At 47.2% G+C, this 12,808-nt stretch overlaps 1 non-coding gene across 1 annotated transcript; it reads right to left on the reverse strand.

Moving 5' to 3' along the window:
* Nucleotides 1-12,500: 12,500 nt before the first annotated feature.
* TRNAW-CCA (transfer RNA tryptophan (anticodon CCA)) lies at nucleotides 12,501-12,572 on the reverse strand. Its single transcript has one exon. It is a non-coding gene; the product is annotated as a tRNA-Trp (tRNA).
* Nucleotides 12,573-12,808: the final 236 nt, after the last annotated feature.

The raw sequence follows: 12,808 nt of genomic DNA on the forward strand, positions 1-12,808 counted from the left end.
TCCTCCCAGCGCCCGCCCTGGCCCGCCCCGCCGCGGCCACAGCCGCCCGCCCGCCCGCCTGCTGCGCGGGGCCGGAGGTGCGCGCCAGCTAGTCTGCGCTTCGGGGCGCGTCCCTTGCACCTGTGTGTGGACGCCCGCTGTTCTCGCGGGGGCGCACGGACTCCCAGACTTGGAAGGCAAAGTTTGGAAGAGCTCTGGAAACAAACCCTAGAGCATTGCAGGGGTTGTCTCCGGCCCTGCACCTGCTGGGCGTCGGGTCCCGGGTCTCAAACGTGCGTGGTGTGGAAGGCGTTCGCCATCCGCCTGGCTCCAGCCTGGGGCGCTCCGGACACCGCGGGCTTTGGTGGTGGCCGTCCACCCGTCTGCAGGCTGCCTCCAGGACCTATCTTGAGCACATGCTTTGAACTGGGTTTGGAATTTGACCATCGGCTTCTCTACCCCTCCTGCTCCCACCAGCTGTTCCATTAAAGAAAACCCACATTTCGGCGGTGGACCGTTCCATGTTAGTTCGCTGGTTTTCTTGGGTGTTTCTCCCATAGCGTGATGTGAGGCACAAGAGCCCGTGAGCTTCCGCAAAGGTGGGTTCAGGGGACAGCTGCCGCGTTCTACCCGGGAGAGCACGGGCAACTTGCCGGCCTCCTAGAACCTCAGTTTTCTCACATGTAAACTCAAAATATCAATAGTATTACATCACCGGCGGTGATGAGGAGTGAGTGAGATTGTGTAGGGCAGGGGTAGTCAACCTTTTTATACCTACCGCCCACTTCTGTATCTCTCTTAGTAGTAAAATTTTCTAACCGCCCACCGATTCCACAGTCATGGTGATTTATAAAGTAGGGAAGTAACTTTATTTGATAAAATTTATAAAGCAGAGTGACAGCAAGTTAAAGCATATAATAATAATTACTTATCAAGTACTTTATGTCAGATTTTCACTAAGTTTGGCAGAATAAATCTTTATAAAACAACTTACTATAGTTAAATCTATCTCTTTTTTTTTTAATTTATTTATTCATTTTTAGAGAGAGAGAGTGGGGAGGAGCAGGAAGCATCAACTCCCATACGTGCCTTGACCAGGCAAGCCCAGGGTTTTGAACCGGCAACCCGGCAACCTCAGCATTCCAAGTCGACGCTTTATCCACTGCGCCACCACAGGTCAGGCTAAATCTACCTTTTTATTTATACTTTGGTTGCTGTGCTACCGCCCACCACGAAAGCTGGAGCGCCCCCTAGTGGGCGGTAGGGACCAGGTGGACCACCGGTAGGTGAACCACACGCCCGCCCTCATTCCGAGGAACACAATGGTTACCTAACCATTGATAGTTACCAGGACAAGGATGACTTCTGCAACGGTAAAAATTCCTTCTGTTAGCCTGACCTGTGGTGGCGCAGTGGATAAAGAGTCGACCTGGAAATGCTGAGGTCGCTGGTTTGAAACCCTGGGCTTGCCTGGTCAAGGCACATATGGGAGTTGATGCTTCCAGCTCCTCCCCCCCTTCTCTCTCTCTGTCTCTCCTCTCTCTGTCTCTCCCTCTCCTCTCTAAACTGACTAAATAAAAAAAATAAAAAATTCCTTCCGTTGTAAATGACCCAACTCGAGCAAAGAAAAATGAAACGTGTGAATTTGGGGACTTACATTCTCAGGAAGTTTGGGTTCAGGAATTTTAACACAAAGTCACTAAAGTGTTCTCCTTCCCCCCTCCCCACCACCCTCTTCTCCCCCCCCCCCCCCCCGCTATTTTTTATTCTCTCCTTAGTGCTTTTCTTTCTCGGTAAGCAGCTCTCCTTGCCTGCTCAGGGGAGGGTGGCCTCCAGTACAGAGGTTCAGAATGAGTCACCCCAAGATGTGCCTCCGAGATATGCCAATGACTTTGCACTAAAGGCACCAAGACCCCGGGGGCTCAAGAGAAACTTATGCTTCCCTTCCCCAACTGCATAGAAGAATTTAAATTAGGGGCCTGGCCCGTAATAAGAGTCATTATCAGTCCTGGCCAGCCGGCTCAGTGGATCAAGTATTGACCAGGTGCACAGACGTCCTGGCTTTGATGCCTCAGTCAGAGCACACACGAGAAAGGATCCTTTTCTTCTCTTCCCCTCCCTCTCCCCCTTATCTCTCTATCTTCCCTTCTCACAACCAGTGGCTTGATTGGTTCGAGTGTGGGCCCCAGGCGCTGAGGATAGTTTGGTTGATCCCAGCATCAGCCCAAATGTGCGCTGTCGGGTGGATCCCGGTCAGGACACATGCAGGAGTCTGTCTCTCTATCTCCTTTCTTCTCACTTAAAAAAAAAAAAAAGTTATTATCAAAGATAAGCTTTGATCTATGGTGGGCAAATTACTAATTACTGAACATCTGCTCTTCTTAACGTCCTGCAATGAAATTTCTTCCTTCTGAAGCCCCAGGGCACCTTACCTCATCCTTAGCTCAGAATGCCATATACACCTCATTTTTCCTTTCCTGTCCCTGAACCTCTCATTTACATGGGGGCCTATGACTTTCTCATGTATGTGGGGTTCCCACATGCACAAAATTAAATTTGATTCTCTCTTATTAAATCTGTCTCCTGTTGACTTGATTATTCAACCAGCTCTTGATTCTTCAAGAGCCGGGCTGATACTCTATCCACTGAGCCAACTGGCCAGGGCAAGATGAGCATTTTGTAATGATCAATCAGTGATCAATCTAACAAGAGAATATAACTTGCAGACATCCACACATGCAACATAGGAGCACCTAAATATATAAAGCAAATATTGATGGACATAAAGAGATTGATAGTAATAGAATCATATCAGGGAATTTTAATACCCCATTGTCATTGATAGATAAAATCATCTAGGCAGAAAATCAAGGCCTTGCCTCCTTACAGATGCCTCCCTGTGTGGGCCCTGATGATGTGATGTGTCCCCTCCGCTTTAGAACCAGGATGACATCAGAGCAACAGCAGCATGAGAGATACACTTGATCTCTCCCCTTGACATTTGAGCAAATTGAACAGCTATAACGCAATGGAAGAACCCCAGCTGGGCTCTCAGGTGTGCCTGAAAGGATCCGTGCGTGGAATCAACTAAAGGCGGGAAGGGTTGAGGAGGGTGGAAGGTAAGACGCACTTGCGATGGGGCGCCAGAGAGGGGAGAAACCCAGACTGTCTGGGTTTTGTCTGCCGGGGCTCTGGAGAGGGGAGAAACCTGCAGAGAGTGGAGAGATTAGGGGCAGTTGGAAAGATACTAAACCACGGCAGTGGCGGAATGGGGGGTCGCTGCCGGCATTCCCACAGTCGGACAGTCTCCCACTCTCAGCATAGAGACAGGGAGAAACAAAGTGTGACTCCCCCCAACTCCCTGAGCCTCCTTCCCTCTCCTCGTGGGGAATACAGAATTCTGCATTCCCACAGCTAGTTCTGCAGGGCCACTGTCTCCCCTAAAGAATGGGGGTGCTCTGTGTCCGGTCCCCTGGTTTGTTGAGACATGGTGAGGAGCACCCAGAGACCTGAGCTCACCACTGCTAGAGCCACAAAGCCCACACAACACACCCCACCCATCACCCCAACTGCAGCCCTGCCTTTGTCATCCCGACAGCAGTGTCTCAGCTCAGCGGAGGTCAGCCCAGAAATTCCACAGAGCTGAAACTAGTCATTCAGCGCCACCTACTGGAAAAAAACCCCAAATAACCAGAAAACCTCTCCCCAGTTCAACAATTTTTTTCTTTTGAATTTTATTTCTTTTTGCTTTTTTATTTTTTTCTGTGCAGGTGTGTTGTTTGCTTTTGATTATTTTTGTTATTGTTGTTGTTTTGTGTTTTTTTTGTATTTTTCTGAAGTTGGAAATGGGGAGGCAGTCAGACAGACTCCCGCATACACCACCCGACAGGGATCCACCTGGCATGCCCACCAGGGGGCGACGCTCTGCCCACCAGGGGGCGATGCTCTGCCCCTCCGGGGCGTCGCTCTGCCATGACCAGAGCCACTCTAGCGCCTGAGGTGAAGACCATGGAGCCATCCTCAGCGCCCGGGCCAACTTTGCTTCAATGGAGCCTTGGCTGAGGGAGGGGAAGAGAGAGATAGAGAGGAAGGAGAGGGGGAGGGGTGGAGAAGCAGATGGGCACTTCTCCGGTGTGCCCTGACCGGGAATCGAACCCAGGACTCCTGCACGCCAGACCAACGCTCTACCACTGAGCCAACTGGCCAGGGCCTGTTATTGTTGTTCTTTATTCCTTGTGGGTTTTCTCTTTTTATTTTTTAACATTTCTATTTTTATTGTGTTTTTATTTTTTATTGTTTGTAGTTGTTTTCTTGCTTGATTTCTTAATAATGCCACTCTCAAATGCCTTCAAGGCAGAAGAAAACTAATGCATGGCCACCCAAGAAAACGACATAGATCAGAAAGAAAATGAAATCTCCAGAAAGCAATGGAAACCTGGGAGTTAAATAATAAAGAATTCAAAATGGAAGTTCCAAAAATAATGATGAGGGAAAACACTGATAGGCAATTTAAGGAGCTCAGAAAAACAAATTAATGAACAAAATGGGTACTTCACCAAGGAGAATGAAATTTTAAAAACAGAGATGACAAATTAATAAACAAAATGGGTACTTCACCAAGGAGAATGAAATTTTAAAAACAGTCCATACATGAACTGAAAAACGAGCTAACAAGTTTAGTTCATAGAACAGGCCAGGAAGAGGAGAGAGTTTGTGACATCACAGACAGGCAGCTGGAGATGCTCCAGAGAGAAGTACAGAAAGACTGACAAGTTAATAAAAGAGAGAGCTCTGAGAGATCTGTCTGGATCCATCAGAGGAGCAATATAAGAATAATGGTTATATCAGAAGAAGAGATGGAGAAGGGAATGGAGAATCTATTCAAAAAATAATTAATGAGCCTGACCTGTGGTGGCGCAGTGGATAAAGCATCAACCTGGAATGCTGAGGTCGCCGGTTCAAAACCCTGGGATTACCTGGTCAAGGCACATAGGGGAGTTGATGCTTCCTGCTCTTCCCCTCTTCCCTCTCTCTCTCTCTCTCTCTCTCTCCTCCTTATCTCCTCTCTAAAATGAATAAAGTCTTTAAAAAAAGAAAAAAAATAATTAATGAGAACTTCCCAATCCTATGGAAAGAGTTAGATCCTCGAATTCAAGAAGCAAACAGAATGCCAAGTTACCTCAACCCAGATAAGCCTTCTCCAAAGCACATTATACCCAAACTGTCAAAAATCAATAACAAAGAACCTGACCAGGTGGTAGCACAGTGGATAGAGTGTTGGCCTGGGACACAGAGGATCCAAGTTCAAAACCCTGAGGTCACCAGCTTGAGCGCAGGGTTACTAGCTTGAGCGTGGGATCATAAACATGACCCCATGGTGGCTGGCTTGAGCCCAAAGGTGACTGGCTTGAAGCTCAAGGTGGCTGGCTTGAGCAAGGGGTCACTGGGTTGGCTGGAGCCCCCCAGTCAAGGCACATAGGAGAGAGAAATCAACCTATGACCAGACCACCCTGAACGCACCCGTTCTGTCTGATCTCAGAAGCTAAGCAGAGTCGGGCCTGGTTAGTACTTGGATGGGAGAGAGCAATCAATGAACAACTAAATCACAACTACAAGTTGATGCTTCTCATCTCTCTCCCTGTCTGTCCCTGTCTGTCCCCTCTCTTCTCTCACTTAAAAATATTTAAAGTAATAAAAAAAAAATCAATGACAAAGAAAAAATCCTCAAGGCAGCTAGGGAAAAAAAAGAATGCAACATATAAGTTATCATCAGACTTCTCAGTAGAAACTCTACAAGTCAGAAGAGAGTAAACCAACACATTCAAAGTACTGAAAGAGAGGAATACCAGCCAAGAATACTATATCGATCAAAGTTATCCTTCAGATATGAAGGAGAAATAAAAACTTTTCCAGACATACAGAAGCTGAGAAAACCCTCACTGCTAGAAATATTATTTGAGGCGGGATATTCTACCAGATACACAGAACAAAACAAAACTACAAGTAAAAGCTCCAACAAGGTTACAATATGAACAAGGATAATCTATGACAACAATAACATAAAAGGGGAGTGGATAAAGATCTGACAATCCCGCCTGACCAGGCAGTGGCGCAGTGGATAGAGCGTTGGACTGGGGTACGGAGGACCCAGGTTCGAGACCCCGAGGTTGCCAGCTTGGACCCAAGGTCACTGGCTCGAGCAGGGGGTTACTCAGTCTGCTGTAGCCCCCCGGTCAAGGCACATATGAGAAAGCAATCAATGAACAACTAAGGTGTCGCAACGAGAAACTGATGATTGATGCCTCTCATCTCTCTGCGTTCCTGTCTGTCTGTCCCTGTCTATCCCTCTCTCTGACTCCCTCTCTGTCCCTGTAAAAAAAAAAAAAAAAGATCTGACGATCCTTCTGTATGTCAGACTTGGAGGAAGTCAAATTGTTGTTTCCAGTAACAATCCAGTGAAGAAAACAGTGAAGATATAAAATGGAGTCACTGTGGTCAAATTACTAAATTGTTAAAATCAAGTAGGTGGCACAGTGGATAGAGAGTTGACCGGGGATGCTGACGCCCCAGGATCGAAACCCCAAGGCATGACTACCCACCATGACCTGAGCAGTTAGGGATGTATGATTTATTACAGCACCCCTTTTTTTGTCCACACTACAAAAACTTTTTTAAACTTTTCCTTTCTCCTTTGTAACACTTGCTATTTCCTAGTTGTGTTTATGGTTTGTAAACCCTTAGACCCTTGAGTAAATCTTTATCATTTGTTTCTAGTTAAAGCTTCCTGACTCTTTTGAACTGAGCCAACACCAGAAAACCTAACAATAGCCCTGTATGGCCAGATATCCTGCCCTGGTCGGGTGGCTCAGTTTGTTGGAGCATTGTCCTGATGCATCAGGGTTGTGGGTTCAATCCTCTGCCAGGGCACATAAGAGAGTCAACCAATGAGTACATAGATGGGTGGAGCAATGGGTCGATCTCTCTCTTTCTCACTCTCTCTTTCTCAAATCAAGTTTTTAAAATTCATTGTATTAAAGAAGAAAGAGAAGGAGAAGTAATAGATCTCCTGGTTTTTGTCTCTGCTTCCATCTTGGGACCATTGAAAGAGAGCCGAACATGCACCCGGACCAATCACGCAGGACCTCGCACTTCTAGTCTACCTGTTGCGCCTTCCCCGGGCCAACATCCCCCTCCATCGGGGCGCAGCTGAGCCTTCTCTTCGTCCCCCTGAGGAGTTCTCCCGCTCCTCCGCCTGCCTGTGAGTCTCCGCCAAAACACAAGCTCTGAACAAGTGGCCTCTGCTTGCGGTTGCTGGGCTGGTCTTCACTTCCGTCCACATCTTTAATTCCTTCCTCCGATTGGTTCTCCCCATCAGCCAAACTCAGTTGGAAGCAAGGGGGCAAGGGTCACGTGATGGGGTCCACAAAGGGGTCAGTCATCTAGGAGGGTCATACATTGAGGCGGACTCACAGAGGGGCCATACGTGCGATGTTGCAAATGGTAGACCCACAAGAGAAGTCACATTAGGACAGAGTCAGGGACAGGGGGTCGGTCACCCACATGACTTACAGCTGTCACCTATAGATCGACCCAGGGGTCACCAGGGGAGCATCGGCCCACTCCCTCCATTCTCACACAAGCCATTGCAAGGGGCATCCCCCATTTCAGAGCCCGCAGGTACCTATGTCAGAAATTTGCTTCTAGAAGCCTGCTCTCTGCAGAGTGAATAGTCCCTGAGGCTATTTGTTGAGTTGCCTAACACCTTGCCCTTAAAAACTACCCACACCCAACTGTCCCTTGGAAGGTCTTTCCCTCAAGGGGTACAACATTTACTGATGTTAATAATTTTTTTCAGTAGTAATATATTCATATTGTGGTAAAAAAAGAAACAACAACACCTGACCAGGTGGTGGCGCAGTGGATAGAGCATCGGACTGGGATGCAGAGGACCCGGGCTCGGAACCCTGAGCTCGCCAGCTTGAGTGCGGGCTCATCTGGGGGTCTTTTTGTGTTTTTTTTTGTATTTTTCTGAAGCTGGAAACGGGGAGAGACAGTCAGACAGACTCCCGCATGCGCCCGACCGGGATCCACCCGGCACGCTCACCAGGGGCGACGCTCTGCCCACCAGGGGGCGTCGCTCTGCCGCAACCAGAGCCACTCGAGCGCCTGGGGCAGAGGCCAAGGAGCCATCCCCAGCGCCCGGGCCATCTTTGCTCTAATGGAGCCTCGGCTGCGGGAGGGGAAGAGAGAGACAGAGAGGAAGGAGGGGGAGGGGTGGAGAAGCAAATGGGCGCTTCTCCTGTGTGCCCTGGCCGGGAAGCGAACCCGGGTGCCCCGCATGCCAGGCCGACGCTCTACCGCTGAGCCAACCGGCCAGGGCCCGGGCTCATCTGGTTTGAGGAAAAAACCCACCAGATTGAACCCAGGGTTGCTGGCTCCAGCAAGGGGTTACTTGGTCTGCTGAAGGCCCGCGGTCAAGGCACATGTGAGAGAGCAATCAATGAACAACTAAGGTGTTGCAACGCGCAATGAAAAACTAATGATTGATGCTTCTCATCTCTCTCCGTTCCTGTCTGTCTGTTCCTGTCTATCCCTCTCGCTGACTCAATCTCTGTAAAAAATAAATAAATAAATAAATTTAAAAAAATTAAAAAACAAAAAACAAAAACAAAACAACAACCCACAACAACATAAAAATGTATGTGAAATGTTTTGTTCCCACCTCTGCCCTCTTTCACTTGATTCTTTTTTTTTTTTGCAGAGACAGAGTCAGAGAGAGGGACAGATAGGGACAGACAGACAGGAACGGAGAGAGATGAGAAGCATCAGTTCTTCATTGCAGCACTTTAGTTGTTCACTGATTGCTTTCTCATATGTGCCTTGACCAGGGGGCTACAGCAGAGACAGTGACCCCTTGCTCAAGCCAGCGACCTTGGGCTCAAGCCAGTGACCTCTAGGTTTGAACGTGGGTTCTTAGCATCCCAGGCCGACGCTCTATCCACTGCGCCACTGCCTGGTCAGGATCTTTTTTTGTTTTTAGTAATTTTTCACCTAACTCTTAGGTTTTCTAGTTATGTAATCATATAATTTGCAAATAGTGATAGTTTTATCTCCTTCTTTGCAATGTTATACCTCTATTTTTTTTCTATTGTTTGAGTGTCTCTGAGACGAAGTAATTTAGAAGTATTTTGATTTCTAATTTTTATTGATTTCTAGTTTAATCATAATTGGTCAGAAAAACTGACCTGAACGATACTTATGCTTTTTAAAAATTTTAAATTAATTAATTAATTTCAGTGAGAGAGAGGAAGGAAAAGAGAGAGACATCAATCTTTTTTTTTTTTTTTAACAGAGACAGAGAGAGAGTCAGAGAGAGGGATAGACAGGGACAGACAGACAGGAACGGAGAGATGAGAAGCATCAATCATTAGTTTTTCATTGCTCATTGCAACACCTTAGTTGTTCATTGATTGCTTTCTCATACGTGCCTTGACTGCGGGCGTTCAGCGGACCAAGTAACCCCTTGCTCGAGCCAGCGACCTTGGGTCCAAGCTGGTGAGCTCTGCTCAACCAGATGAGCCCACGCTCAAGCTGGTGACCTCGAGGTCTCGAACCTGGGTCCTCGGCATCCCAGCCCGACGCTCTATCCACTGTGCCACCGCCTGGTCATGCGACATCAATCTGTTTTTGTATGTGCCCTGACCAGGGATCAAACTGGCAACCTCTGTGCATCAGGACAACACTCCAAACGAGAGAAGCAGGAAACCAGAGTCCCTTTATGACCGTCTCCAAAGTCACACACCATAACGTCTTCTTTTTGTTAGACTCAAAGCAGTAAGTACAGCCCACACTCAAGGGAAAGAGAATTAGGCATCAACTTTTGAAGGAGTGGCAGTGTGGGCGTGCCCTGCTTGGGTGAGTCAGCCGGTAAAGTGAAGTCCCTGCCCACTGAGGGAACAGTTCCATCCCTGGTTAGGGCACATACCAGAAGCAATCAATGAGCGCACAACTAAATGGAACAACTAAGTGGAATAAAGAGTTGATGCTTTTCTCTCGCTCTCTTGCTCTCTCTCTCTCTCAAATCAATAAGGAAAAAACTTTTTTAAAAGAATCTGTGGATATATTTTGAACCACCAAAATATTTCATTTCATTAATCCTTTTTTCAGCTCTGTCTTATCTGCTGTTTAGTGTAACTATTGTTTCTAATTTCAAACATTAAATATTTCATTTCCAAATATATATATATTAGTTCTTTAAAACATACTTGGTCATTTGTATTGTCTCTTGTTCTGTGGTCAATTTTTTAGTCCTCTTTTTTTACTTTTAAAAGACGAAATAGGTAACTATGACTTCTGTAACTGGAAATCCCCATATCTGAAGTCTATGGATCTGATTTTGCTGGTTCTTATTCATAAATTCTTCTTTAGCAATTTATTTTCTTTTAAAATATCTTATGAGCCACATTTTTTTGTTGTTGTTATTTTTCTGAAGCTGGAAACAGGGAGGCAGTCAGACAGACTCCCGCATGCGCCCGACAGGGATCCACCTGGCATGCCCACCAGGGGGCGATGCTCTGCCCATCTGGGGCGTCGCTCTGCCACAATCAGAGCCATTCTAGTGCCTGAGGCAGAGGCCACAGAGCCATCCTCAGCACCTGGGCCAACTTTGCTCTAGTGGAGCCTTGGCTGCGGGAGGGGAAGAGAGAGACAGAGAGGAAGGAGAGGGGGAGGGGTGGAGAAGCAGATGGGCACTTCTCCTGTGTGCCCTGGCCAGGAATCGAACCTGGGATTCCTGCACGCCAGGCCGACGCTCTACCACTTAGCCAACCGGCCAGGGCCTATGAGCCACATTTTGATTTGGATGATTTATTTTCTTTTGAAAATCAGGCCTGTTTTGAGGATGTGTTTCTTTCAGAGAGAATTTAACTCTGCTTCTGCTGGCATAGTGTGGGTCCTTCTAACCTAGGAAATTATAAATTAATTTTCTGACTTGGAGGTTTTGGAGTTATCTATGTAGTGTGAATCCCAAACTGAAACCCATATTTCAAAATATCAGATTACATGAACCCTCTAACCAGATTCAATGAGTATTAACATTTTGAAAATGTTCATTTAAAAACAAACGAACAAACAAACTAAAAACCATAAAATCATTGCATGGTCCATGGTGGTGCAGTGGATAAAACATCAAATTCAAACACTGAGGTCGCGGATTCGAAACCCTGGGCTTGCCTGGTCAAGGCACATATGGGAGTTGATGCTTCCTGCTCCTCCCCCTTCTTGCACTCTCTCTCTCTATCATCTCTAAAATTAAGGTGACCAATCGTCCTCCTGTAGGGAGGACAGTCCTTCTTTTGTAAGTTCTGTCCTCCCTCAAAAACTGTCCTCCCACATGTCCTCCTTTTTGATATTGGAAGACTCATCTGTACATGTGCGTATCCGATCGATGCAGAGTGGATCCATTATGTGTGATGTGATGTATTCATATCTAAATGAGCACTTTTTTCTTACAGTTATTATTAAAAATTAATAGGCATGTAAGCATAATTACAATATAAAATATTACAAATGTTTTTCTTATGCATTGATCATATTATAATGTATTATTGTTGCCATGAATAAAATGTTTCTTTTATTTACGATATTGTTTCCTTCCATTTATTTTTGTCCTTTTCATTGTAAAAAAGTCACCTTACTAAAATGAATACATAAAAATAAAGCATTGTAAGTTGTTTTTATCCCTTTTTCTGCATTCCCCAGAGGTAACCATATTCCGGAGTTATGTATAATTCCCATTCATAGCTCTAATATGGATATAGGTACAGTATGTGTTTAATTTTATGTACCTTGCTTTTTTTTTTCTATACATTCCTTTGCTGGTGAGTAGGCAGAGCTTGTTGTTTTGTTTAAACTATTAACAAACAATATTGACGTGAATGTCTAGGCCTTATGGATGTGGCTACATCCATAGAGCTTTTGAGAGGGGGGACGTTCCAGGCGAGGAAAGACCATCAGAAGGAATGTCTGAGGCCAAGAGAGAACAGAGACCCTCAAGGTAAGGAGGGAGGAGGAGACATGCCAATCACACCAGTCATTCTTGGGCTTTCCAGGGGTGAATTAAATTACCCAGAAGGTAGAAGTGGGCATGATTGGGGGCGGGGGGCGGGGAGGAACCCTGCGGGTAGCTGGGCAACCCGAGGGGGCCACCCCAGAATGAGCAAGGGTGGGCAGGGGATTCCGTCCACGCTCCCTCCCGGGGTCACCCTGTGGCTGTCCGTCGCCAGAAGGAACCTCTTCCTCTCGCAGTTGCAAAGAAGTTGATAAAATCCTCTATTCGTGATGAATGAAAAAGAAGAGGTGGAGGAGGTGGGGGTGGGGTGGGGGAGGAGGTTCCGGCCTGTTGGAAGAACAACACATTTTTCAGGAGGCGCAATTTCTCTCTCGTGGCTTTTATACTCCGTCCCACACCTCGGTCAAGCGGGGGGAGGGGCTGGGGGGTTTAAAAAAAGAAGCCGAATATGTGACCCCGACGTGACTTGAACACGCAACCTTCTGATCTGGAGTCAGACGCGCTACCATTGCGCCACGAGGTCCCTGCGAGCCGGTGACTCTGCATTATTAAAGGCCTCACTGTCTGCGCCGCCGGGTGACTCGCAGGGAGAGATGCCGTCCCCGCGGAATGAACGCCGTGCACGGGGCCAGGGAGAAGGGGCGCCCGCGCCGCCTCCTCCGGGGTTGTGGGGACAGGAAGGGGCGCTTCTGGAGCATCCGAGCCCGAGCGCGGCGGCGCGCGAGCGAGCGGAGCCACCACCGGGCGGAGACGCGGGGC

Source organism: Saccopteryx leptura, chromosome 2 (genome assembly GCF_036850995.1).
Source record: "Saccopteryx leptura isolate mSacLep1 chromosome 2, mSacLep1_pri_phased_curated, whole genome shotgun sequence".
NCBI lineage: Eukaryota > Metazoa > Chordata > Mammalia > Chiroptera > Emballonuridae > Saccopteryx > Saccopteryx leptura.